This window comes from Phyllostomus hastatus, unplaced genomic scaffold, assembly GCF_019186645.2.
Source record: "Phyllostomus hastatus isolate PE091 unplaced genomic scaffold, TTU_PhHast_1.1 phas_contig_34, whole genome shotgun sequence".
Lineage (NCBI taxonomy): Eukaryota > Metazoa > Chordata > Mammalia > Chiroptera > Phyllostomidae > Phyllostomus > Phyllostomus hastatus.
In genome coordinates, this window is record NW_025333857.1 from 1,010,783 (window position 1) to 1,037,773 (window position 26,991).

Sequence of the window (26,991 nt, forward strand, 5' to 3'; positions counted from 1 at the left end):
TTCTAAAAAGGCTTCTAATGCAATCATGAGGATTGGACCCCAGTATGTCCCCTGAGAGGGACTGTTCAGACTTCAGAGAAGAATTTGGGAGTGTTCCCCTGCCCCTGTGCCATGTCTTGGTCTGTTCCAGATTATTTCTAGTGATGTATCTGATGAGTAATTGTATGAGTAATGAGTAATTTCTAGTAATTGTACCTAGTAATGTATTTCTGATGTCTGTATGAAGCTATCTGTTTCATATGAAGGGCCAGTCTGTGTAAAAGGTTTAGCTCTTTCCTGCTTTGTACCGATGAGAACTCTGTATATAAGTGGAGGCTGAGTGGGTCCTTAAACATCCCTTGTTATGCCAATTTCTGATCTCTCTGCCCAACAGGTTTTACTGAAAGAGACCTAGGGAACCAGGTTGGCTTGGCAGGCTGAAAAAGTTCTGAAAGGCTCCTTTTGGAGTCTGTCTTTCTTTCCCCTGAGATAATGTGCCCAGTAAGGGGATCTTGAGCCTGGCAAGACTATTCTGCAGAGTTTCCCTGTTGGATGTGATGTCTGTGAGTCTACAGGAGTGGGGTGGGCATGCCTTTCCCTTCCCAGAGGTTTGTACTGTGTGGGGCGGGGGCGGAGGAGGTGGGTGTCTGCCTGGCTGTAAATAATCTCAGTCTGTCAACACTTGCCTATCTAACTCCAAGCCCACTGCCTTTGCATGAGACACATTCTGGACCTCTCCATTCTACACAGCCCTGCTTTGTTGTCCAACTTTCTGATCTTGCTCAGCTGGATTCAGCAGGAATGGACTTGGAGTTCTTTGTGACTTGGTGCAGCTGAGGAAAATTCAGAATGGGTCAAAAATCAATTTTCCCATTCTGCAAATTTCCTCTCCATAGTTGTATCAGCAGCTGCTGATTAGTTCATGCTGGGGTAGGAGGGGGCAGGGTGCCTCTCCCAGACTTGAGGCTGGGGAAACCAGTTTTCTTTCCCAGTCCACTCAGCAAGGTCTCTGTTCTGGCCTCCACCCCATGCTGTGCTAATCTCTGATCTCTCTGCCCAACTGGTCTCAGTCGGAAAGAATCTGTAGATACAGTATGGTTTTGTGTGGCTGAGAGAGGTTCAGAATGGGTCCAAAAGAAGCACTTTTCCTGTTATGGTCGATTTCTCTCTGTAACTGCACTTTTACTCTAGTCTCTGCTGGCAGAACAGCTGTGTGTGAGGTCCTTGTCCAGCCACATCTCAGCTTCTTTTTAAAAAGTCTCTATGCAGTACCCATCCCACATTACTGAATCACTGTCTAGTTCTCTGTGCATATCCCTTCCCCCAAGGCAAAATCTCTCACAACATCATCCTTGGCTACAGCCTGCAGGTGCCTTGACAGAGCCTGGTGTGGCAACCTGCTCGTTTTAGCAGATTGCATCCCTGTCTGGAACTCTCCATGTTGGTGCTGCAACTATGGACATGCTGCTTGCTGTGTGTGTAGCCTGGGTTTCTCAGACTCTGTATATCCCCCAAGTCAGTCTCAGTTAGGGTTGGAGGTACCTGTGTGGGACTGGGGCCCCTTGCTCTGAGAGGGGAGGTGAGGCAAAGTTGCAATTTTTATCCGCTTCCCCCACTGCTGCAGGCATCGGGCACAAAGTCTTTTCCCTTCAACCTATAATATCTCCTTACCAGGCTGTATGAGGCATCTCCTATACTCCTTGGCTTTAAAGCTTCACATCAGCTAACATTCCATTGATTGTTCAGGTTAATTGTTGGAAGATCGGCTGAAAATCTGCATTGGGGACAAGAACAAGTGGACTTAGCTTCCACATATTCAGCTGCCATCTTCCAGAATCTCCAAGTTTTAAATCATTAAGATTTTGTTTTATCAAGAAGAAGTAGAAGCAAATCTGCTATAAAAGTTGTAAGGTAAATTGTGAAGTGTAAAACAAAGCCAGAGAAAGGAGATACCTTTCAGGAGAAATATTGATGAGAGATAGTATCATACAATGTCAAAGGCTGGTTTGCATGTGAATTAGCCTGAACAAAAGGGCAAGGCCTCAAGAAGCCAGAACAGGAATACTTGATTTCCCCAGAGATGAAGGTAAATTAAAGAAAACAGATAGTTTTATGTCTTGGACACTTAAAGGAACAAGGATGAATTAGGAGTTGATGAAGAACAAAGTACAGGGCAAAAAACTGAACTTAATAACAATTTGAATTTGATCATTTACATTTTATAAATTACTTAATGATAGCATGGCCATCTAATATTTATTTATAGAGTAATATATTTACTTTTCTACCAAGTTCCTGGTGCTAGTCAGTATGTATAAGAGAGGAGGGAAGAGGGGAGGGGAGGGGAGGGGAGGGGAGGGTAATAGAGACAGAGACAGAGGAAAAGAGAGATTGGATTATGTCTTCTGGAAAATCTCAGTTTGGTTTTTGGTCTCCTATGAAAGACCCAATGACATAGTTGCCATTTTATTTCATCTTTTTTTTTTCAGAAAATATTACTAATTCCAAGAAACAAACTAACTTCAAATGCATTCCTTTTAGTCCAAAATCCTCTTCATGATTATGTGCATGGTTTGAGATTTTTCTAGAAAATAAACTTTTTAAAAAAGGAACCTGTTTGCACAAACAGTACAAAATCAAATTATTTAGATTCCACATGTATTTCTGAAGAGGGAAATTGACATTGCTTCATAATAGCTAACCTGTAGATTAGTTTTCCATAATATACCCCACTTTAGACAATTTTGCTGTGAATACTACCTAGTTTATCAGAGTAGCTCTGATAAACTGTAGCTCAGAAATTTGGGATTAATAACTTCTTTAAACTTTTTCATTGTTTAAAAAAATATTTAATTAATTAATTAATGTATAGAGAGAGGGGAAGGGAGGGAGAAAGAGAGGGAGAGAAATGTCAATGCAAGGTTGCCTTTCATGTGCCCCCTACTGAGGACCTGGCCTGCAACCCAAGCATGTGCCCTGATTGGGAATCAAACCAGCAACCCTTTGGTTTGTGGGCCAGCACTCAATCCACTGAACCACAAGAGCTAGGGTTTCACTCTTTAATTCTTACATTCACTAAATTCTGTTACATCTTCCTTTAAAAAATCTTTAGGATTCATGCTTCACTGTCATTTCCAAATAATATGCAGGCATTTTTATTTCTATTGTATTTAATTTCATTGCACTTCACAGGTGTCAAGTTTTTACAAATTGAAGAAAAGACCCTTCACCAGCAAAATGGTCATGACTTTCATTACTGCAATACTTGTTTTATTACAGTGGTCTGGAACTAAACCGGCAGTATCTCCCGTGAATACCTATGTTCAGTTTTTGTGTTTACAGATTCCTCTGGGAGTACTCTGTAATCTTTATAGTGTAGGTTTCTACTTCTACTCAATAATGCTAAAATTTTCAGTACAATTTAGAGATTACTGTTCCCCAAATAATTTATATTATAAAATTCCAGTTTTTGTGGTGAATGGGAATATGGTTTGAGTTCAGATTGTGGCACCGTAATTATGATCAAGCCATTTGAACCTTTCAAAGCAACAGTTTTCTCATTAAAAATTTCAGAAAATTGGAATGAATGTCTGAAATCTCAGTCAGCATTAATACACAATGATACTATGATATCATTGTCAACCAAGTTAAGCTTGAGATATGTTTTTCAAGTTTATTTTCAAATGAACCCATTTTAAACTTTCAATCTAATTTCTGTTATTGTCCTACATGTATTCTTGAATGTAACTAGTCACCTTCTATAACCAAACTTCATGTTTATTTATATTGATTTTGACTTTGACAATATTATAGCATGTGTCAGAATGCTTTCACCCTATCTCTGAATTTCCCTCTTCGTCAAAGTCCAGAAAATAATCTTCATTGGCTATATTCTACAATATTAAATGTATCTCATTTTCCTCTCACAGAATGTTCTTTGCTTCTCTTTCCATATTGCTATCTCTGATCTTCCTCAGAATTCTGAGCTAATTTACATACATTAGAAACTACACTTATTCAGTGTGTTTCTTCCCTAAGTACTTTCTTCTTTGAAAACTAAAATAGCATTCTGGTTTTTTGTCTTCTAGATTTTCCTTTTCATACATTTTTAAAAATTGTTAATTGTTCATATTTTCCATATCTGGGAGGGGTTTCACGATGCATTTCCACTTTAACAGGTAGTTCACTTTGAGCTAAGGATTCCTTCAGTTTAGTGCCTATGTTTTAAGACAACATCAATTTGTCTATCATTTTTGCATTTTCCTGGTTACATATTATCTGTATTTTTTGTGTGTAATTTCTACTCTATCTCTAATAATTGAAACTTTTCATTTTATTTTAGTGATCACTAAAATAAAATGGGCTCATTTACCAAATAATATGCAAACTGAACAGAAAAAATTGAAAGTCATTTGAAATTACATCTCTAAAGATAATTACTCATATCATTATAGTAAAGATATTTCTAAACATTCTGCTTTTTATATACCTTAATTCATTTGTGTGCATTTGTATGTGTGTGTGTGTGTGTGTGTGTGTTTGAGAGAGGGAGGGAGAAAGACTTTCCTCCCTCAAGCATTTGAATGACTACAACACTGAAGGGATGGAGGTACTATAACTTATTCATTTAATAAGCTCCTATAGAATGGATGGATTGCTTCTCAACTTTAAAAAAAAATTATTTATTTATTTATTTATTTATTTATTTATTTATTTATAGAGAGAAGGGAAGGGAGGGAGAAAGAAAGGGAGGGAAGCATCAATATGTGGTTGCTTCTCATGCACTCCCTACTGGGGACCTGGCCCATAACCCAGGCATGTGCTCTGACTGGGAATCGAACCAGTGACCCTTTGGTTCACAGGCCTGTACTCAAACCACTGAGCCACAGCAGCCAGGACCTGTGTAGAATTATTTTTATGCATACTCTGAGTTGGAAAGAAAACTAAAATATATTAAGGTTATCTACTTAAATATCTGCTGCTTTGTTTAACTTAATTTTAACACAATAACAATTTGTGCTCTCAAGGTCATTGTGGTGATGAGAAAATAGAACATCTATGATTATACGTCAGTAAGTGTTAAACTGATGCTTAAATCCAGATTGATAACTTGGAAATAAGTATGCAATTTTATTTATTTATTTTTAAGCATTATTTTTTATTTAAAGATTTTATTATTTTTATTTTTAGAGAAAGGAGAAGGGAGGGAGAAAGAGACGGAGAGAATTGTCAATGCATGGTTGCCTCTCACACACCCCTCACCTGGGGATTTGGCCTGCAACCTGAGCATGTGCCCTGACTGGGAATCGAACTGGCAATGCTTTGTTTGGCAGGCCGGCACTCTATCCACTGAGCCACAACAGCCAGGGCATATTTTTTTATTTTTTATTTAAATATTTTGCATATATTTTTAAAAAAGCTTGTCCCTCAAGTGAAATTGAGCAAATATAAACACTTCGGCAATTATTAATTGTCTAGGTTGCTATTATAATACTTAGTAATTAACTGAAAAATAAATGCATGATAAATGAAGGTATTAACCTGGTTTGAGCAAAAGAAAATAGTGATCTTGACAAGTTTTTATAATGAATTCAAAACTCATTTCAACTTCATGTTCTAAAAGCAGTATTAATCAATAATTATCTACTTATTTTCTTATTACAATATATTGTACCAAAAATGCCTTTATATTTAATTACTTTCCCCAATCAAGAAAAAAGGTAAATTTGGGCCCTGGCTGGTGTAGCTCAGTGGATTGAGCTCGGGCTGGGAACCAAAGTGCTCCAGGTTCGATTCCCAGCCAGGGTACATGCCTGGGTTGCAGGCCCTAACCCCCAGCAACCACATATTGATGTTTCTCTCTCTCTCTCTCTATCTCCCTCCCTTCCCTCTCTAGAAATAAATACATAAAATCTTAAAAAAATAAAAAAAAAAGAAAAAAGGTAAATTCATGGAGGTGGATACATTCCCATAACTGAAAAAGCCCATGGCTGTTTTATTATTAATGAAAAACAATTAATTGCTATCAGTTAATTATGTTGATTTTAACCAGAAAAGTCTCATTGTCTGTAGGTGTGGTAACAATGCACAGTTCCTAGACATATAAGGTAATCATGCTCTTCAGTATAAAGTGTCACTGAAGCCAGCTAGCCCTTTTACTTTTGTCAGAAATGCTTCCCTCAGTATCATTTCCTTTTCTATTGCAAAATTTACTGAGTAAAATGGACAATAATTGTAGTTATCATTATACTTCATGAGAAATGATATAGTTAAAATATTCTGTGGTGATTTTTGAAGAGATAACTCTACAAATAGGTTTTTTAAATATTCAATTTGTACTAAGGAAACCATTTACTAACATGGTAAAATACTTCTTTACTATCTCTTTATTTATTGTGGTTTATTTAAAACCATACTTTAATTACTGTAGCTCTTCAGTAGCCTTGTTCAACCTAATTGTCTGACAGATCACTGTTGTTAAATAAAATTAAAATGTAGGATAAGATCTGATCTTAAACATTCATTAAATTGTACATTTGCATTTGATATACAAATATGTAAAAGTGGAAAGGCTTTATTTATTTATTTTTTACAATTACTATGAGAGGAGAAGATCCAACACTAGATAAGAAGAGATAAATTTAAATCTCTCTGTGTAATAAGAAAATAGATATACATAGTGAATGTATAATTGAACACAGTGACTTCTGATTTCTCCTTTTTGCCCAAGTCTGTTTTTAACTTCTGCTTGTAGTCATTTTAAACTGTTTTGTCTTGATAATCCATGAGATTCTCTACCACCCCCAAACTTTTACCTGACAGTAAACAAAATGAAGACCAAAGATCAATAGTGTAGATTTTACATTCTTGATTCTACACTTTGATCAGTTAACAAAAATTTTTTGCCTTACCTTTGGAGAAGATGCATTATACATCTATCTCAGCATAAGGTAATAGGGATTCTTTCTTTTTGTTTTGATTTTCTTCCCCACACTGATCTGGTTTTCCAAATCCCTTGATTCTGAGGATTGAACTAATGAAAATAAATATAATCTGGATATAGAGAAGACAGGGAGAAGATAAAAAGTCCATCTATATTAAGATTATACCTTTTGGGTTTGACCAGGGACAATATATACACTTTTAATCAGTATTTTAAATATATATTAAACATATATTTTTAAAATTTAATATATTGTAATATTTATAAATCTTATAAATATTAAATAAATATACATTATAACATAATAAATAGTACAATATTTAGTATATTTATTACATATAATCATATTGTGTTTATAATATAATATTTATTATAATAAATATAGTATAAATAATATAAACATTAGATCTTTAAAATAAATATTATATTAAGTATACTATTTAATGTAAATATTTTAAATATACAAATTATATATATCACATACATATAATTTAGGGTCTCTGACATCAACATTCTGAATAGTGTGACTTAAGGTAAAAATAAATACAAGCATTATTAAAGATGTTATTAGAGACCTAACCATGAAGTGGGAGTTATTCTTCCTGGCTGTGTGGATTAAGAAATAATTCTCATAGGCAAGACATTTCTGAATAAGATTTTAGTTATGAAGGAAGGACAGGGAGGAAAAATCACTTACTACATTTATAGAATAATATAAAGAATATATTATTAATTTTGTCTATGTTTTGGAAAAAAATTTGGAGTCATGGATTGTTCACAATCTATTTTACCTGCTATTTTACAAGTAGAGTATCTCACTTGGTTTCCTCACAACTTCCCTGGAAGTTATTTTTATCCTCATTTTATAAAGTGAAAGCTCTATTTGTCTTTAAATAAATAGTCAATCATCAACCAGCGCTGGCTAACTAAATGTGAGACAAGTGATCAAAACCAGAATTTCTCCCTCCAAAATCCATTCTTTCAAAAGTCCCACTGCCACCTAAAACTAATGACTTCAAGATGTGATCTGACTGTGAAAGTAAAGGTCACAAGGACTTTGAAAGCAGAAGTGATCACTTAGGTGTAGATCATGTGGATGAGTAAGTCTTACTTTTGATTTTCCTCTACATCTAAAATCCATTTCCAAAAGCAAATACAATTGTGTTCAGTAAGATATTTTATTTTATTTTTGCCAAGGTCAATATTCTTATCACACAGTGAATACCAACATACCTCAAAATAAGTAAACTGGAACATTGCCAGACCCCCGAAAAGCCATTTTTTGTAACAACCTGATTGCTGTGCACTCTCATCCCCTCAAAATGTAATCACTGTCATGACCATTAGGGTAATCACTTTCTTGCTTTCCATTATTAGACTTATAATGTAAGCATGAATCCCTAAATATTATAGATCAATATAACTTTGTCTTCTTAAAATTTTTTATATAACAAAATCATACATCATGAGCTTTTTCATGTATATTTTATCTACTTGTTACATTTATAAGATTTAGCTGTGCTTTTATATGTTAGTGCATTTTCTTCATTTTCATTATCATTGGTATTATGTTAATTGTATAAACCATGATTTAGTTATCCATTCCACTTTTTTCAGATATATTGAGGTATAATATCCATTCTACTCTTGGTTTATACATTAATTACATCTATTTGCTTTTGGTTATTAAAAACAATGTTGTTGGGAATATTTGCATACATGTCTTTTGGTAAGTTTGTGAGTATATTCCGTTGGATATGTACCAAGAAAGTAGCTGAATGCTCATATAGTATATGTATTTTCAATGATAATGGATGATTGAAAACTCTTTTTTGAAGTACAACATTATAATAGTTTACTCTTCTTGCCAGCACTTCTCACTCATTTGTAACCTCACCAACACTAAGAATTAACAAACATTTTCATTTTGGACCTTCTGGTTGATATTTAGTATTATCTATTTGTGTTGTCTCATTTAACTTACATTATCTTCATTATTAATGAGGTGGAACATCATATGTTGGATTTTCTTTATGCTGATCATTCTCTATTCACATTTGTTTCCAGAAATCCATTTTCTGCCTTTTCTGTTTTGGCTAGGCTGGTATGAGTTTGATTTCTATGTCCTACAACTCTGTACATTTCTTGTACTTAAGTATCTCATTGGATTTTGCCAATAATAGAGGTTATCAAAAATTAGGAGTGACTGTGGAGGAAATAGAGTAGTTATTTCCCCCATTGGTATTGTCAATGTTTTGTGGTTGCACCTCCTGTTAAATGGCTTCTCTTTTGGGCTTCAGGATATTTTCATATGCTGGCAACACTGTTTTTTGCTTTTGTCTTCTCAGGTCAGGGAGGTAATAGCTTCTTGCTCTTAGTTTTGAGCATTTTACCATGCCTATTCATAGCAAACACATTTGTAAATAATCTCCTCCTGAAATTCTCCTCCGTTAACATTTCAGCATACTATCATTTGTTTTCTAATGGATCCCAAATGATATGGTCACTGAGGTAGATCTTCCAAGTGGGTTACTTAGTTATGTGAAGAAGGTATTTGTAGGCTCCTTGTTGGGTAGAAAAGGTACCATTGTAATTTGCAAATGCAGTAACAATATTTTTTTTCTGCACATTATTGATTGTGTCCTAGGATGGACTGATTGTGAAGGTCAAGCTATTGAAGGATAATGTGGCTGTGATCATTTGTAGATCTGGCAACAATAATGATTATAATAATTGTGTGGGCCCTGATCACTGTGGCTCAGTTGGATGGCCATTGGATGGCCATTACTCATTGCAGAGTAAAATGTTGCTGGTTGGATTCCCAGTCAGGGCACATGCCTAGGTTATGGGTTTGTCCTTGGTTGGGCGTGTATGAGAGGCAACCATTCAATGTTTCCCTCTCACATCAATGTTTCCCTCCATCTCTTTCTCCCTCCCTTCCCCTCTCTTTAAAAATTTAAAAAAAATTAATAATAAAATTAAAATCAAATTGCGTGATGTGACAATTTGTGACTTCTCAGCCATATACATCAAGAGAAAAAGTTAAGTTCACATTGAACTCCTAATCCAAGGAATGAGTTAAGAATCAGATGTTTTTCAGAGGAAAGTTTAAAAATATCTTCCTTTATTTTTTCTTTCTTCTTTTTTATTTGATAAGAACATTAATATTCTCTTCTTTTAGCAAATTTCAACTATAAACACAGTGTTATCCTTTGGTTACCATGTTGTATATCAGATCTTCAAACCTTACTTATCTTATAAGTGAAAGTTTGTACCCTTTACCAACCTCTTTATTTTTGCCATCTTCAGCTGCTTTGGCAACTACTTTTCTACTCTGTTTCTATCAGTGTGACTTTTCTTTGTTTTTCTTTTAGATTTCACATGTAATCATACCATACAGTAGGAGTCTTTCTCTGTCTGGCTTATTTTTCTTAGCATAATGCACTCAAGTTCTACCATGTTGTCTCAAAACACATGCTTTTCTTCTTCTTTGATGCTAAGTAATGTCCCATTGTAAGCATATGCCATATTTTCTTCATCCATTTATCTGTGGATGGACATTTAACATAATTTCCAAACACTGGCTACTGCTAATAATGCAATTAATATGGGAGTACAGGTATATCTTTGAGAAAATGGTTTTGTTTTCTTTAGATATGTACCCAGAAGTGGAAATGTTGTATCACCTGGTAGTTCTATTTTTAATTTCTTGAGGAAGCTTCATACTGTTTTCCATAGTGGCTGTATAACCACGGTGTACACACATCCCCTTTCCTCCACATCCTTGCCAGCATGTATCACATGACTTTTGGATAACAGCCATTGCAACATGTATGAGGTGCAACATGTATGTGGTTTTGATTTGCAGTTCCTGATGATTAGCAATGTTGAGCACCCTTTCATGTAAGTGTTAGGGATTTGTATGTCTTTTTAGAAAAATGTCTATTCAAGTGCTTTTCGTATTTGTTTATTTAAAAAAAAATCAAGTTGTATGAGTTCCATGTATATTTAGGATATTAACCACTTTTTTGTATATATGGTTTTTAAATATTTTTTCCCATTCCATAGGTCATCTTTTCATTCTATAGAGTACATTCTTAGCTGGACAAAATCTTTTTAGTTTGATGTAGTCTCAGTTGTTTATTTTTGCTTTTGGTGTCAAATCTAAAATAAATATTTTCAAGATTGATATCAACGAGCTTATACTTTTATTCTAAGAATTTATCTTTTCAGGCATTATGTACAAGTCTTTATTTTGAGTTTATTTTTATGTATGATATAAGGTGGGGTTCAGTTTCATCTTTTGCATGTGACAATTCAGTTTTCCCCACATCATTTATTGAAAGGATTATTTTTCCTCACTATATATTCTTGTCTCTTGTGGTGAAAATTAATTTATCATATATGAGGTCTGTCCTGAAAAAGTCCAGCCATTGTTAATATAACAAGAATATTTTGTGCAACATCGATGTAACCTGGCAGCCAAGGAGAGTGGGCTGGAATGTGAATGTGTGAACAATGACCACTTCACTGTACTAGTCAGTGGGGGTGGTAGCTGCAGGTGAGTGAGCATGTGTACTGTGTAGCCTTGCATTCAAAATGACAGAGTAGAGCAAATAATCTGCAGCAAATTTTGCTTAAAGTTTGAACTATTTAGATGATTCAGACAGCTGCAATTAGGGGCAATTGGTGATTGGCAGCTTCATCATGACAACCTATTGCTCAGGCATCACATCTTATGCAGAGTTTTTGGCAAAACATCAAATAACCCAGGTGACTCAGCCCCACTCCAGCCCAGATTTGGTGTCCTGTGATTTCTGGATTTTCCCAAAACTAAAATTGCCTTTGAAAGGGAAGAGCTTTCAGACCATTAATGAGATTCAGGAAAGTACAGTGGGGTAGCTGATGGTGATTGGGAAAACTGTGTGAGGTCCCAGGATGCCTACTTTGAAGGGGACTGAGGTATTGTTGTCCTATGTACAGTGTTTCTTTTATGTTGTATCTTCTTCAATAAATGTTTCTGTTTTTTTCATAATATATGGCTGTATGCATTTTGGACAGGCCTCATATACCTGGATTTATTTCTAGGCTCTTTACTATGTTCCATTAATTTATGTGTCTTTTATGTCTATATCACACTTTTGATATTACAAGATTCTAAACATGTTAATATTCTTTTTAGCATGTACACTTCATGCTATTATTGAGAGAAAGTTGTAACAGGAAAGTATTAATAAGAAACACTTCAGGATAGTTAACTGTTTTCTGATGTGGGAAGATCTAAGGAATTTTGATTATCACTGTTTTTATCATGATTGATGTTAGAATTACTTCTCTTGGGTGGTGTGGAGGTGTTTTAACACATACGCACATATTCCATTACTAATTAATAATGATTTTCAAGGGCAATATATGGAAATCTAAAACAAATGCAGATAATATTTGCTTTTCTGAAACATTTTCAAAGATAATTTATTAAAACTTCAACTATTTATTAATCTATTATATTCAGTAGTAAAAGAGTTTAGTCATCACTCATGTCATTCAAGGCCACAATATACAGAGTCTAGCAGAAATAATGTCACTGAGTGTGGTCGGTAGGGTACATGAATGTCTCACATGAGATGGACAGCAATTTGAACATTTCACCTAAAATGTCTTACAGGGTGCTTGAGTGTAATATTGTTATGTTACAGAATTACATGCTTATGCTTTTGTAATAAAATTTTTTGACATAATAAGAAAGGGCATTATTTGCGTCATGTGTTTGGACCCTGTATTCAAGGATAGTCTGTTTTTTAAGATTGATTCTATTTTAAAGGATAATATTTTTATGCACTATTTAAAAAGTGGTTGGCATATCTTTAATCTGAGCATACATAAGTAAATATTCTTAAATTTGGAAAATAGTCCTACTTTTTATAATCAGAGCTGACACTGTGTATTTTTAATGACTGATTGCTTAAAACTAATCAAGTAAATTATTGGGCATATAAAGTAATAACCAAAAAAAAAAGTAAAACTGAAATAACAAAAGAAATACCCAGGTGCTCTGAATACAACTCTCTTTTGTATAGTCATCTTGTGTTTTTGGCAGTTCACAATTTATAATATTCCATTGAAAATTACTAGCCTTACTTATTGCTTTGTGATAACAGATAGAAACACATTAAGCTTTTTAGTAAAATCAGAGCTATAATATTATTGTACTAATGGAAGTAATTTAACTTTTATGCCTAAATATTATTGTTTACAAGAAATGAGATGATGCCAAAAATAGCAATGATTTTTCCATGTTTTAAAATAATATCTTCTTAATGAAGTAATACTTTGAATTTAAGACAGAATTTTATCAACTAATTATAGGTTTATATGACAATTAGAGAAAAACTTTTTATTTTAGTACATATCTTTATCACTATATGAGAAAGTTTTTATAAACACAATATACAGAAATACATATATATTGACAATAAATATGGCAGGAAATATTTCTCACTGTCAAGTAGATAGTTAAGGACAAAGAGAATTAAAATTGAATGTGTATTATTCAAATTCCAATACACTGAAAATTATCAACAATAGCAAAATTTATCTTAACTAGGCACTGCTATTGAATGGAATCAGTATGAACCAATAATGTTGTATAGAACTTAAAACTGTGGGATAGTTTAAAAGTCAGAATAAGTATCTAAGAAACTGGGGGAGGGAATTCAATCTAGTTATGAGACAGAAAATAAGTGATTACTTTTGCTAGGTTAAATATATTCAGGGAAAGATATCTCTTTAATATTTCTGTACTTCATTTTCTACACTTGTTTACTAGAAATAAAACTCCCACTCTTAGTAATTAACTGTTTGAAGATTAAATTAGAGAAAACATGTGAAAGTACCTTATAAACTACAATGTGCTATAAATCATTATTTTAACACTATTAAGAAACATTTGCTACTCTGTTATCATAGACTACATAACAGGGTCCTCAGTTTAAATATCACTCCAAGTTTGGATAAAGGCACTGTTATGCTATAACATGATGGCTAATTACATAAATTTATTCAACTATGAAATTACTTTGTAATTACATAAAGAAACAGATTTTTTATGTGGGTTCTTGCAAATGAATACATTTGTGTAAATAGTGACCTTCACAGGATACTTAATTTTATTTCTTTCTGTATTCCTTTCCTAATAAAATATTAATTGCAGACATAACTATTACTTGTAAATGCAATGGGATTCATCTGATTTCACACCTGTGGTCAAGGACAGTAACAATGAAACACGATACTGTTAATGAAGAACATGAACATAAAAAATGTAAATGCTGTTTCTGTGGGTTAAATACTTGTAGTTCTTTTATTTAAATTACTAGCACCAAACCATTAATGTGAAAAAAATAGATATTAGTGTGGTGCTCTTTCTAACCTAGTATGTTCTCTGGGATCTATCTTAAAAGTATTAGAAACATAAGGGTCTATGTTGCAAAGATACTAATAATTTCACAAGAATATGATTTGAAAATTAGGAAATAATAATATACTATAACAATAAAACGTGAAAACAAAATTTGAAAACAATTCAGGATACCAACACTCACTAAATCATATTGAAACTTACTAATATTTGAAGAAATGCTAAATAAAACAAACACAAAGTACAGTTTATTAGTTAATCTGATAACATGAAATAAATGATTACATAGGCAAATAAATATGGATAAAGAATTACTAAGAAATAAATTTAGGTAAAATCATACTACAAGGTAGTTTGGAAATATTAAAAGGAACTTACATTTCTATAACTATTGATCTAATATTTATACTTCTAAGAATTTATCCTGAGAAAACAATCAGAAATATGTATAGATACAAGAATTTCCTTTACATTTACAACAAGATTCTCATTTTGTAAAGCAAACATACTAGGAAAAAATAATAAATACATGAGAATGTAAAAATTAGTATTTCTGAATGATGAAATTATGTGCATTTTATAAGCAAATTTTCTTATATAATTTTATGTTATTTAAAAGTGATAATTTACAAAGCAAGAACAGAAATATGCAGCACAGCTGGGATTGTAACCTAGGTCTCTCTGACTCATGTTTATTACCTTATACTTGACACAGCAGTATTATGTGGATTATAGGAGATGGGTGGAAACATGGCATATTCCTGAAATTCACTGAATGCTCAATAAATAGCTGTGGTTGCTTGTTTTGTGATGGTGATAGAGTTCCTGGTGGTAGTAATAGAATCAGTGGCAGTGGGAGAACAAGCAAACAAAAAATGGGATGGAATGGATACAAAAATAAGGTGCCAGCAGGAGTAGCAACAGTAGCAGACATAACAGAATATATAAATATAATTAAGGTTCCTAGTCATTGACAACAGATAGTCAAACCAGAAAAGTAACAGAGTGGTGCCTGTTTAGTTTGAAATGTGATACATTGTAAAAAAAAGCAAACTTGAGATGCCACATAATAATTTTGTGGAGTTGATCAATCTATTTGATATTGATCTCTGTTTCCTCACCTATAAACTAGGATGTACACTATTAAATTTACCTTGACAGTTTGTTATTCTCATGTAAGGACAAAATATTATATAGAATGTGACAAGCACACAAAACAACAACAAATGCTCAGTGTAAGGAAATCGTTTTTCTTCTGTTTTGTTTCCTCAGAGTGCTGTATGAATGATTTTGTTTTTAAGAAAAAGAAGCACTTTCTTTAATAAAATGCTCATATGATTTTAAAATCACTATATGCCATTCTAAATATAGAACCTGACATTTTTAAGCACAGTGACATCATACCCTGTTCTCTTTCCTACATATGGTTTCATTTTTGAGTATGTTTTTCTCCTAATTCAGTGGCAATGACCTCTAAGAAAGAGGCTAGGAGTAATTACCCCTAGCACTTGACCTTGTACCTGGAAAATTATTTTTTTAAGATTTTACTTATTTATTTATAGAGAGAGGGGAAGGGAGAGAGAAAAAGAGGGAGAGAAATATCAGTGTGTGGTTGCCTCTTGTACACCCCCTACTGGGGTCCTGGCCCACAACCCAGGCATGTGCCCTGACTGGGAATCAAACTAGTGACTCTGCTTTGCAGTCTGGTGATCAATCCACTGAGCTACACCAGCCAGGGCAATTTTTTAAAATTTGGCTTAAAAAGTAAAAGTTAACATACTAATTCTTATTAATAGAAAAGTAGAGATGAGCAGTTGTTGTGGCTTAAAACCAGTGTTTTAAAAATGGTCATTCCATGACCATGAATTCCTAGAAAATGACAAGAAAACTAAATAAATAAGGGAAAGCTATGAAACTGTAGAAAATATTGTACATCAGGAAAGTGTTCCAATAACATGAGAATTAGATGTGAAGTATTAATGTCTTTGCCTTTAAACGCAATTAATTATGTGTTCTATAGCTGCATGTCGAGAAAATCCTCTGTCGTCACTGGTTTATGAGTAGATGAGGCAATCCTGGACAGGACAAAGTGACATCCTAATGAGACAAGAGACAATTCCAAGGCCATGGAGGGAAACCCACACTCAGTAAATTTCTGAGTCTAGAAACTGCTTCAGAAAAAAAGAGAGTTCTGCAACATTCAAACCTGAGAGATATTACTTCCTGCATAGGGTCTGGATCTTCTAATGGAATCGCCATTTTCTTGGTTCCATAGGATAATAAAAGAGAATTTACTGTCACTAGCAAGTTTGAGGAATCTAATTACTGACTCGGAGAAGGAAAGATGATGTTTCACAAAAGATTATTGAAAATAAAATGGTGCTAAGGTTATGGATGATAGGAGAGATCACTGTAATTCAGGCCCTGAATCAGTCTCTCTTTTAAATTTTTTAAAAATATGTTTATTGGTTTTAGGAAGGATTGAGCAAAAAGGAAAAAGTACTCATGGTCATGGACTTTTGATTGTGTGGCAATTGCTGGGGGTGGAAAGTATAAGGAGACTACATGGTAATGGAAAAAACACAATAAATATTACATTTAAAATTTTTTAAAAATATTGACTTAAGAGATAGAGGAAGAAAAAGAGAGAGAGAGAGAGAGAGAAACATTGATGTGAGAAACATATATTCATTGCATCACATAGGTGCTCGATGAGGAATTCAATCTACAACCTAGGTATGTGCCCTGACTGGAAATCTAACCCACAACCTTTTTGGTGTAAGGGACAGCGCCATTTCATCAGGACTTCATCTCTGTTCTGTACTGGAGACTTTTTGTTTCTGCTGCTCTGATAACCAGAAATCCATGATATAACTTTGATGCATTCACAAAACTGGAATTTCCAAGAGTAAGATTTGATTAATGCCATATGAAAGCTAGTTGATAAAATAACCTTTGCTTTTTTATTTCAGGCTTAAAATACCAGTGTGCTCTTCAATGTTCTTGGGTGTCCTGAGTGCAAGCACATCCCGTTTTCTTTTATTGATAACCTGTTCTATAACATACTTTGATTTTGCTTTCTTCACTATTTTATTCCCCACTCATTTCTGTTCATAGTTATCCGTTTCCAAAACATACAATCTGAATGAAACCATTTTTCTGAGTCTGATCTTTATGGGAATGGATAAGAGAGTGGGGGAAGCAGCCACAAGAAGCAATGCTTAGCGTGGGATTCTGGGTCTGGATCTTTCATTGGCAGTGATAAGGGAGGGCCCTGCTGCTGAGAAGTGGGAAGGTGAGAATCCCTGACTTGTGGCAGTATCAAAACTCAGTATCAATGCAGCAGAAAGAAAGAAGGAGCTCCTACCCTTTGCAAAAGCATGGATGCAACTGGAGAGCATTATGCTAAGTGAAATAAGCCAGACAGTGAAAGACAAATACCATATGATCTCACCTTTAAGTGGAACCAAATCAACAAAACACATAAACAAGCAAAATATAACCAGAGACACTGCAATTAAGAGCAAACTGATAGTAACGAGGAAGGTGGGGTGGGAGGGGATAATGGGGGAAGGGTTTTCATGAACCCTTATAAAGGACACACGGACAAAACCAAGGCAGGGTGGGATCAAGGGAGGGAGTTGGGGATGGCTGTCTTGGAGGGAAAGTGGTGGTGGGGGGGGGAATGCAGACAACTGTACTTGAACAATAAAATTAAAACAATAACAACAAAACCCTCTCAGTATCAGCAGTAAAACTTGTTACTAGGAATCATTTGTAGTAGATTGGAATCCTGGGCAGGTGAATTATAACACTCTGACTTTTTAAAATACTGTTGCCACTTAAATGTTGAGCAGTGGTGTTTTTAATTATTGCGGTGTTGACTGGCTCGTGTTACTAGTCTTAGAAGTCCTGAAAGAAGCAAACAGGCCAGTTCATATTGGTCAACTGCTGACTCAGGGCACATTGTAAGATAAGAATCCTCCTTGGCAGTATATAAGCACCATCTTATCTCTGCAACTACAGGGAAGACTTTGATGCAAATCCAGACTAGTTTCTTATTGTAAGAGTTGCCAAACTCTAGAAGAGACTGGTTCATTCTAGAAGAGATAGCATGGTCTAGAACTCTAGAAGAGTTCTGGTTCTATAGAGACCAAGAAGGCTTGGTCTCTATAGGTCTTCTGGGCCATATTCACTGCTCCAAATAAAAATCTTACTTCAAGATTTGGAATGTAGACCTTTCTGTAGAAAAACCTGAAGATCGTTATCCCATTTTATTCCGGACTTTCCAGTCATAAGATGCAGTTTCCTTCTCTCTTTAGGTGAAATTAGTGCCCCTGGTTTAGAGATTAGTAACTCACAAACTGACACCGGTCTTTTACCATCTCTAATCTTTGCCTCCAGACCAATAACTGGAATAATTTTACAGCTATTTTGAAAGTGGAACATAGTACAGTTCTTGATCTTTTAGGAAATAGTTTACTTACTGAGTTGATTAAATAAATATACATGACTTATATGTATTGGCAGGAATGAGGGAACACATCTGGAGGGATTTGGGGATTATTGAGCCAGAGATAGTAGAATATAGAAGGCTGGGTGGAGAGAATTTAATGACATAATGGTTAAGTTGTTTAATTTTCATGCATACATTTTATGTATACTTTTTAGTGTATGATATTTATATATTGATCTGCCACACCAAATAATTAAATATTAACAGAAAATTAATGAAGACTTCACTTAGAGTTGGTTGCAATTTAAAAAGTGAGAATTTTACAAGGCAATAACATTTAAGTCAAGCACATACAAAGCTAAATGTGTGCAACTTTTCTTAGATTAAAGGGAAACTTCAGTTTTTAAAGGAAATTCCCCTCCCTACCCTGGAGAATTTATACCAATGTGACAAAAACAACTAAAGCTGATACAGCTTTTCTGGGGTTTCAGAGTATTGTAGATATTGCTAAAATGAGTATTTCCATCTCTCACATCTATTGCATTTATCATTGTAAGCTTTCACTCAAAGAAGAGAAAATGAATACCTGAAAGAAAAAGATCTGCATTGTTGTTTGAACATCTGCCAATCTGGAGAAGTATCTTTCTCCCACTGTAAAATTTGGATTCAGAGAAAATATTTTAATTTCTGTTTCCCTCATTAAGGTTTTATTCCTCTTGGGATTTTTCTTAAAATTTATGAGTCTCTTCTCTCTCTCTCTCTCTCTCATTCCCATTTTATTTTCCATAGGATTTACTTTCACATGGTGATTTTAAAAGGAAAAAACCCTGTGACCATGAATGGCATTACTATATATTAAAGGAGATGGGATATAGAAACCAGTTTTTAGTTAAACAATTCTCAGGATTTATTCATTGATAAAAAAGTTCATCAGCTCAGCAGAAGAAGGGAAAGTCATATTAAGAGACTCATGAATCCGAACTCAAAAGATAGTTTTAAGTACACTCTGCTGATTGAGATGAAAAGAAAACACTAAGTGCTGAATCAGGAAAAGTACTAGCAAAAGCATTAGTTTATTTAGAAGGGGAAAAGAATAATCCAATGCTATAAAGATTTTAGTGATAGGAAATGAAAACAATTTGGAAAGGAAACATATTACCTGATACTTTTAGGAAGAAATGGTACAGAAAGAAGCAGTATATTAGCCATGGTTTCAAAAGCGTCTCTCAGTAATGAAGCAGAATACATACATCATATTTTATGCTAGAGTGGTGTTATATCTCTGTTATATCTCCTACCTTCAAAAAGAGACAGAAATTAAAGGGTGATTTGTTTCCCTTGTTTTGTCTCCACTTTTAGAATATATATGAAATGGAACATTGAGCACTTTGAAACATAAGTTAAGATTACTGAAATGTTCATTCAATTAAACAATGTTTGCATGTAATATGTGATTTTAAACGTTATTTAAGCCCTGAGTGGTGTGGCTCAGTGGGTTGGGCATTGTCCTGCAAACCAAAAGTTCACCCAGTTTGATTCCCTGTCAGGGCACATACCTAGGATGTGGGCCAGGTCTGTAGTTGGGAGTGTGCGAGAGGCAACCTATCCATGTTTCTCTCACACACAGACATTTCTCTTCCTCCCTTCCCCTCTCTCTAAAAATAAATAATAAGTTAATCCAATTTAAAACATATATAAGCACAATTTAATATATCATAAGGTAGTTAGAAAATACTGCCCACTTATTCATTTGGTGGAAATCAAAGTCAACCTCCCAAACCTCTCCAATTTAAAATGCTAAAATGAAACAAAGTAATCATGTGAAATATACTCTCTCAACTTATGTTAGCTTCAGTCAGTTTATGAGTCAGCACTTCACATAAACACCCTCCTTGATGCTATACTGCCACATCAGATAGTATTTCAAAGGCTTAGGGTATTTTCAGTTGAAAAACAGCTTAACATTTACCTTTTTCCCAGACTGTACACATTGTGGGATTCGATCAAAGGACTTTGAGCAGCTTCCTGTGTAAATCATAATGCATTTCTGTCTCCATTTCCCTAAAAATCATTGATAAGTAAGCATACCTGTAAGGTTCCCTATGTCTCACTCTGATCCAAAGTTCAAAATATCAGAATTATTTACATATTAGCCTGCTTAGTTGTTATTTTCATCTTCACCATTGGTTTCATACTGTAGACTTATAATTGAATTTCCCTGGGACTCTGAGCATGAAATGGGATTCATGCCATGATGCCAGTACCTACCAATACTGTAATGTTTACTTCAGTACACTCTACTTGTACATTTTTCTTTCCCATTAGTAGCCCCATATTTTCCGAGATTCTTTGGATTCTGCATTTAAGATTATAAAAGATATATATTTCAACCTGTCATAAGAATCCACAGTATGCCACTAAGGACTGAATAATATGCTTGTCAACTATTAGCTTATATTAATTGATAAAAATGTATATGGTTACCTTTTGAGTATTTGACTGTCAATCAATCACTGTGTTTGAATGTTGAAGAATGTAGTTCTGTAGACAATTCAGTTAATATATTTAGTCTGATATTTTGCAGCGTACTCTACTGAAGCCTTGATGTGATCTTCCTGCATTTGCTGAATTTCACTCTCACTTTATTTATACTAACTTTTTGCTATTTCAACTATTTTAGGTTTTCCTGCAGTTTTCCTGTTAGGTTTTTTCCAGTTTCCTGGAGTTTCCTGACCCTAACTCCAATGGCCAGTTTTGTTTGGGGATGAAGCCTTTCAGTTTTCTATTTTTCAGTACTGTTTGGAATATTTAAATTATGGAACAAATATCACATGGATAATTTTCACACCTTTGCTAGAGTAGTCTTTGAAGAAATAGAAAAGATTATATCAATTCACAAGTATTTCTTTGCTCATATACATAAAATGTATCACAACAACTTACTGATTAGTTCTCTTGGTTATTTTTTTTGTCTTAAACACATTCTTGACCACTTCACAATATGTTCTTGTTCAAATTTTAATATAGTCTTTTGGTTTAATACTCTTTAACAATATAATGATACCAGTTGTCTGATAAAATTTAGCTCCCTTTTCAATATTTTGAAGTCCAAATAGCTTAATTCACAACAGTTGCCATAGTCCCAATGTTCAGGCTTGAAAACCAAAGTGAGGTTCCCATCTCCAGGGACCTGAGTGCAGTCAGTGAACACATGCACACCTGCAGAGATGTCCTGGATGTGCTGGGTCTGCACTAAATTAGACAGCATTCTTATCCTTGACCCACACAAAATCACAACTTTTCTCCTAAATATCTTAATAAATTTTAATATAAGAACAAACTTGGACATTAAAAAGAATAAAACCCTCAGAATTCAATATAATAAGTAGAGTATAATATTTGGGTATGCATGTGTAATTCTTGTCAGTAGTTTGCCTACATGTATATGTATGTATAAAGTAAATATCTGTGAGGAAATACTCAGATACCAGAAAGATTACCTTTGAGTGTCATGATTATAGAGAAAATTATTTTTCTTTTATACATTTTAGTATTTTTCTGAATTTTCAAAACTAAACATGTACTACCTCAATATGAAAAAATAGCATAAAATAATAGCTTTTAAAATAAAAAAATAAAACATATAAATAGTGTTCTTCTATTTTAAGTGCTAAATTCAATTTGTGATTTTTAGTCAATTATCTTTTCCCAAAATATCACTGAGGAAAATAGGCATTGATCTCTTCCTCTTGTTCAAGGCTTGTTTTCATCTAAGTTTTGTATTACCATTTTTGTTAAAATAAATGTCCTAAAACTAAGCTATAGAGAATAAAACACATTTTGTTTTGGTTTTACAAAAAATCATAGATGAAATGTCAATTTGACTACATAAATTTTAAGGCACCTCAACATGTATAAAACACTTCAGCAAATGTAAAAAAAAAATATGTATAAGGATTTCTGTTAAGTATTGTTTATAACAGGAAAATTTGTGAAATGAAGTTTTGCTACATGAAATTTTAATTTTCTATACCTAAGAATCATAACAAAGTAATAATGGGAACACAAGGATATATATTTAATAATCTTTATTATCAGCATTTATTATAACAATTGTTATTTAGAAACATTTTAAAACTCTTTAATTATGAGACTTGATAAAAATTTATGATACAGCTATTCAATGATATATTACTACTCAAGTTCTAAAATGGAGGTGATACCATATGTATTGATGTAAAACAATATCCATGATTCAGTGTAGAGGGGAAGTGAATTACAGAACTAGTGAGATTACCAATGATCCCATTTTGTTATTAATATATGCTTTTAAACATATTGATATTTTCAGAAAGAGAGAGCAGGGAGAAGGGGATGAGGGGAGGGAGATGGAGTGAAGAAGGGGAAAGAGATGGAAGCTAGCAAGGAGACAGGTGGAAGAGTTGTGAGGTAAGGACCAGTGGAATGAAGTCAGATGAAGCTCAGCTGAAACAGGAGAAAGAACAGGGAGAATTGGTATATAAATGGACTAAAATGTTACTAATGGATTTGACCACGAGGTGATTTCATTTTTAACTTTATATGATTTAGTGATGCTAGCAATTCTTTAAGTTAGATGTATTACTTTATGATAAAATGTGAAGATTTTTTTAAATCATCAGAAGAAAAGACAACCCACAGAGGGGAAAAATACCACATATAACAAAGGGTTGCTAACTTTAACATAAAAATAAACTTTCAAAATCAATTTGGCATTATAAATAAAAGGATACAAGTAGACTCTCACAGAAAATAAAATATAAATAGCTAAAAACATGGGAACATATGTCCCTCCTCAGGTGTGAAAAAAATGAATTGAAACATTGATTAGATATTTGTGTTTTTAATTTTAGTTAAAAATATTTGAAATATACTATTAGTGGTAATAAGAATTTTCCTACACTGTTACAAATTTAAGCAAATTCGTATTTGGGGAATATACGAAAAATCACAAATAACTTAATCAAATAATTACTCATGTAGATATGTATTTTAAGGATGCCATAAGAAACGTGAACTAAGATTTCTTTATAGTGTTGCTAATTACATACGTATATAAATACAGGTTAGTTCTGAATGGTATTTCTCAGTGGGTTGAGCACCAGCCTGTGAACCAAAGGGTCATTGGTTTGTTTCCTAGTCAGGACCCAGGCCTGGGCTGTGGGCCATGTCCCCAGTGGGGGATGCATGAGAGGGAACCACACATTGATGTTTCTTTCTCTTTCTTTCTCCCTCCCTTCCCCTCTCTCTAAAAATAAATAAATACCATCTTCTTTTAAAAATAAAGCTTATATTTTCTACAAGATAATGATGCTTAAATAAATACATTATAGAGAAATTGTGCAGCCAGTGATTTTTTTGAAAAATAACATTGAATGACATAGAGGAAGAATAAAATAAAAATCAAAGAAAATAGGGTAAATTGTTTAGCAATTTTCTTATAGAGATTATGTGTGTGTGTATATACTTGCATGCTCTATCTTATTTTGAGATGCCCTTTATATTATTCAAAATAATAACAATAAAAAGAATAATATTTTACAAGTAGTTTTTCATGGAGATCATTCCATTACAAATTCTCTTATCCTTGATAATAACAATGTATTCTGTTATAAATTATGTGAAATAATTTTAGATGGGAAAAGCATTCCCATCTGAACTACACTGCTCTGCTCATAATCAACAGTCCTTGGCCAAGGGAAAACATTGATTCCTCCTTTGCAAGACAAGGGACAATATGCACAGGCATGAGAACAGGTAGCCAAGCCCCCATTTTCCTAACCGGTAACTATTGAGCTTTGGCTGACTTACTGAACCTCTCTATTTCTCTCAGTTACTGCAGCTATAAAATGGGAGATATAATTATACTTTATAAGCTTGTTGTGAAAAGTATAAGTGTTAATACATTTAAAAACACTTAGAGTAGTGATTAACAATGACTAAACACTAAGTAAATGTTATCATTGATTTTACATTATATTATTAAACATGATAGCTTCCTAAATACTGTACTAGAAAAATTGATCATTATTTTCACTCAAAAATACAAGTTAAAATTAACTATTCAAATTTAACTGGGAGCCATGGACTAGTGAAATTATTGATACCTATTTAAAAGACATTTCATTGAAATGATTTCCAATCAATCCCAATTTCCCACTGACTTAAATAAATCTTATAAATGATTTTATATGCAAAAATTTCCCCAAATAGAATGCATCAAATAGTTTGACAAAAATACATGATCCTAACTAATCTGTACATCATCTTAGTTTTCTAGAATTGTTGTTCAATAACAAACAACTAACTAGAGAATGTATTATTATGCATGTTCAAAAATATGTACTAATTAGTGTAATATCAAACATTGTGATTTTATCCACTATTTCATTAAAGCTATTCTATGTCAGATCTTATCTATTTACACATACATAAACATATATATTCCTACATAGGTATATACTTGACTTAGAAGATCCATTCAAACTATTTCTATATGATATTGTCACATATGAAATTATAACTATATACATACATATACACATGTATGAGTATATACTCACATATCATTGGAATTTTAATTTTAGTCAGATAAATGTCCATCCTTATGATTTTTTCTTTAACATAAAGTTGGGGATACTTTCTTTCGTTGAAACAGTAGGTAAGCACTTGCTGGAGGGATTGGAGGATCAGGTGCAAAATTGTGCTTATGTGTTGTGGATGAGAATCCAAACATACATGTTTGACTAATGAGGCAAGGCTGGAGAATATGTCTGCAGAGCAAACAGATCTCAGCATCTGCCCTGTCCCACTGAAGTTTTCATTAATTAAAAACATTTAGTTTTACAAAATGCCATCAGTTTGATACTGTTCTGTGTCGGGCCCAGCTGTCCAGATGTGGCAAAGAATATAAGGTTAAATATCCTCAACAATAAGAAACTCAATAGCAATGCAACATAGTTCGCACCAATACGGAGAAATGCTTATGGGAATTAGAATTTGGATTTGTGTTTTAAATTTAGAACACAATTAAAATATTTGGTGAGCTGTGTTACAGTGAAGCCTATTAAGGGAAAAAAAGTACTTAATTCATGTTATTCTGCCCCCCACTCGTGCTGCTGCTGTCCTCCACTGTGACATATTCTAGCAGCATGGGTTGCGAAAATCTTGCCAAGCATTTTGTTGCGATCTCCTTTGCCAATACACCCGGCAAGATTCAAGAAAAAAGTGTTGTTATTCTTCAGTTCTACACTGTAAGAAGTATTTGTTTTTTCATTTTCCCATGAAACATTACCAATTTAGAATCTAAACTTGTGAGAATGAAAAATAACTACTAACAAATAATGAAATAAAAGTAACTTGTTTACTTACATAAAAGCTCTTACACCACACATGAAGCAAATACTTTCCAAAGATTTTCTTTCACTAGGAAGTAGAGGTTATATTTGTTATATTTGCAGAAATGATTCAGGGAAAGTAAAAAGTACTTGGGCATTTAGGAAAAAGAGTGTTTCAACAACAAAACTGGTGTTGAAGACAGTTAGTTGCTCATATGCAGCAGAGTGAATAGCCTGGGATTTTGAATTTTCAGCTTTTCCTGTGGCAGTTTTCATAGGCGCTGAGAAATTGTGGACACTTTGTTTTATTCTTTTTGTTTTTTCATGTGTGTTAGTCAAATCTTTCTATCATTTGTGTGTTGTGTTTTGCCTTGTTTTATTTCATGGACATCGGAGATCCCAGAAAGGAATGGTTTGTTTTCAAGTTATCTTCCTCCTTGGTGGCAATAACAGTAACAGTTGACACTGACATATACCAGGGACTGTAACAAACAATAAATACTATATATATAATTTGTTTATTGCTCACAACAACACTAAGAAATAGATATTATTATCACCTCCTCTTGAAACATGAGGAAGTGGACACAAAGAAATTAAGTATTTTGCCAAATATAACACAGTTAGTGGGAGGACGAGAATTGAAGCTCAGAATATCTAGCTCCCCATCCTGTTTGCTCTTAACCTCTAGCCATTCTACGAAGTGTGAGCACTGCCGGAAGCGGGGGTTCTGTACTGCTAAAGGTAGCTCTTCCCGGGATGAAAGAATATTCTGTTAGCAAAATGAAAGTGAGTTTATAAAAATATGTGTGTAAGAGAG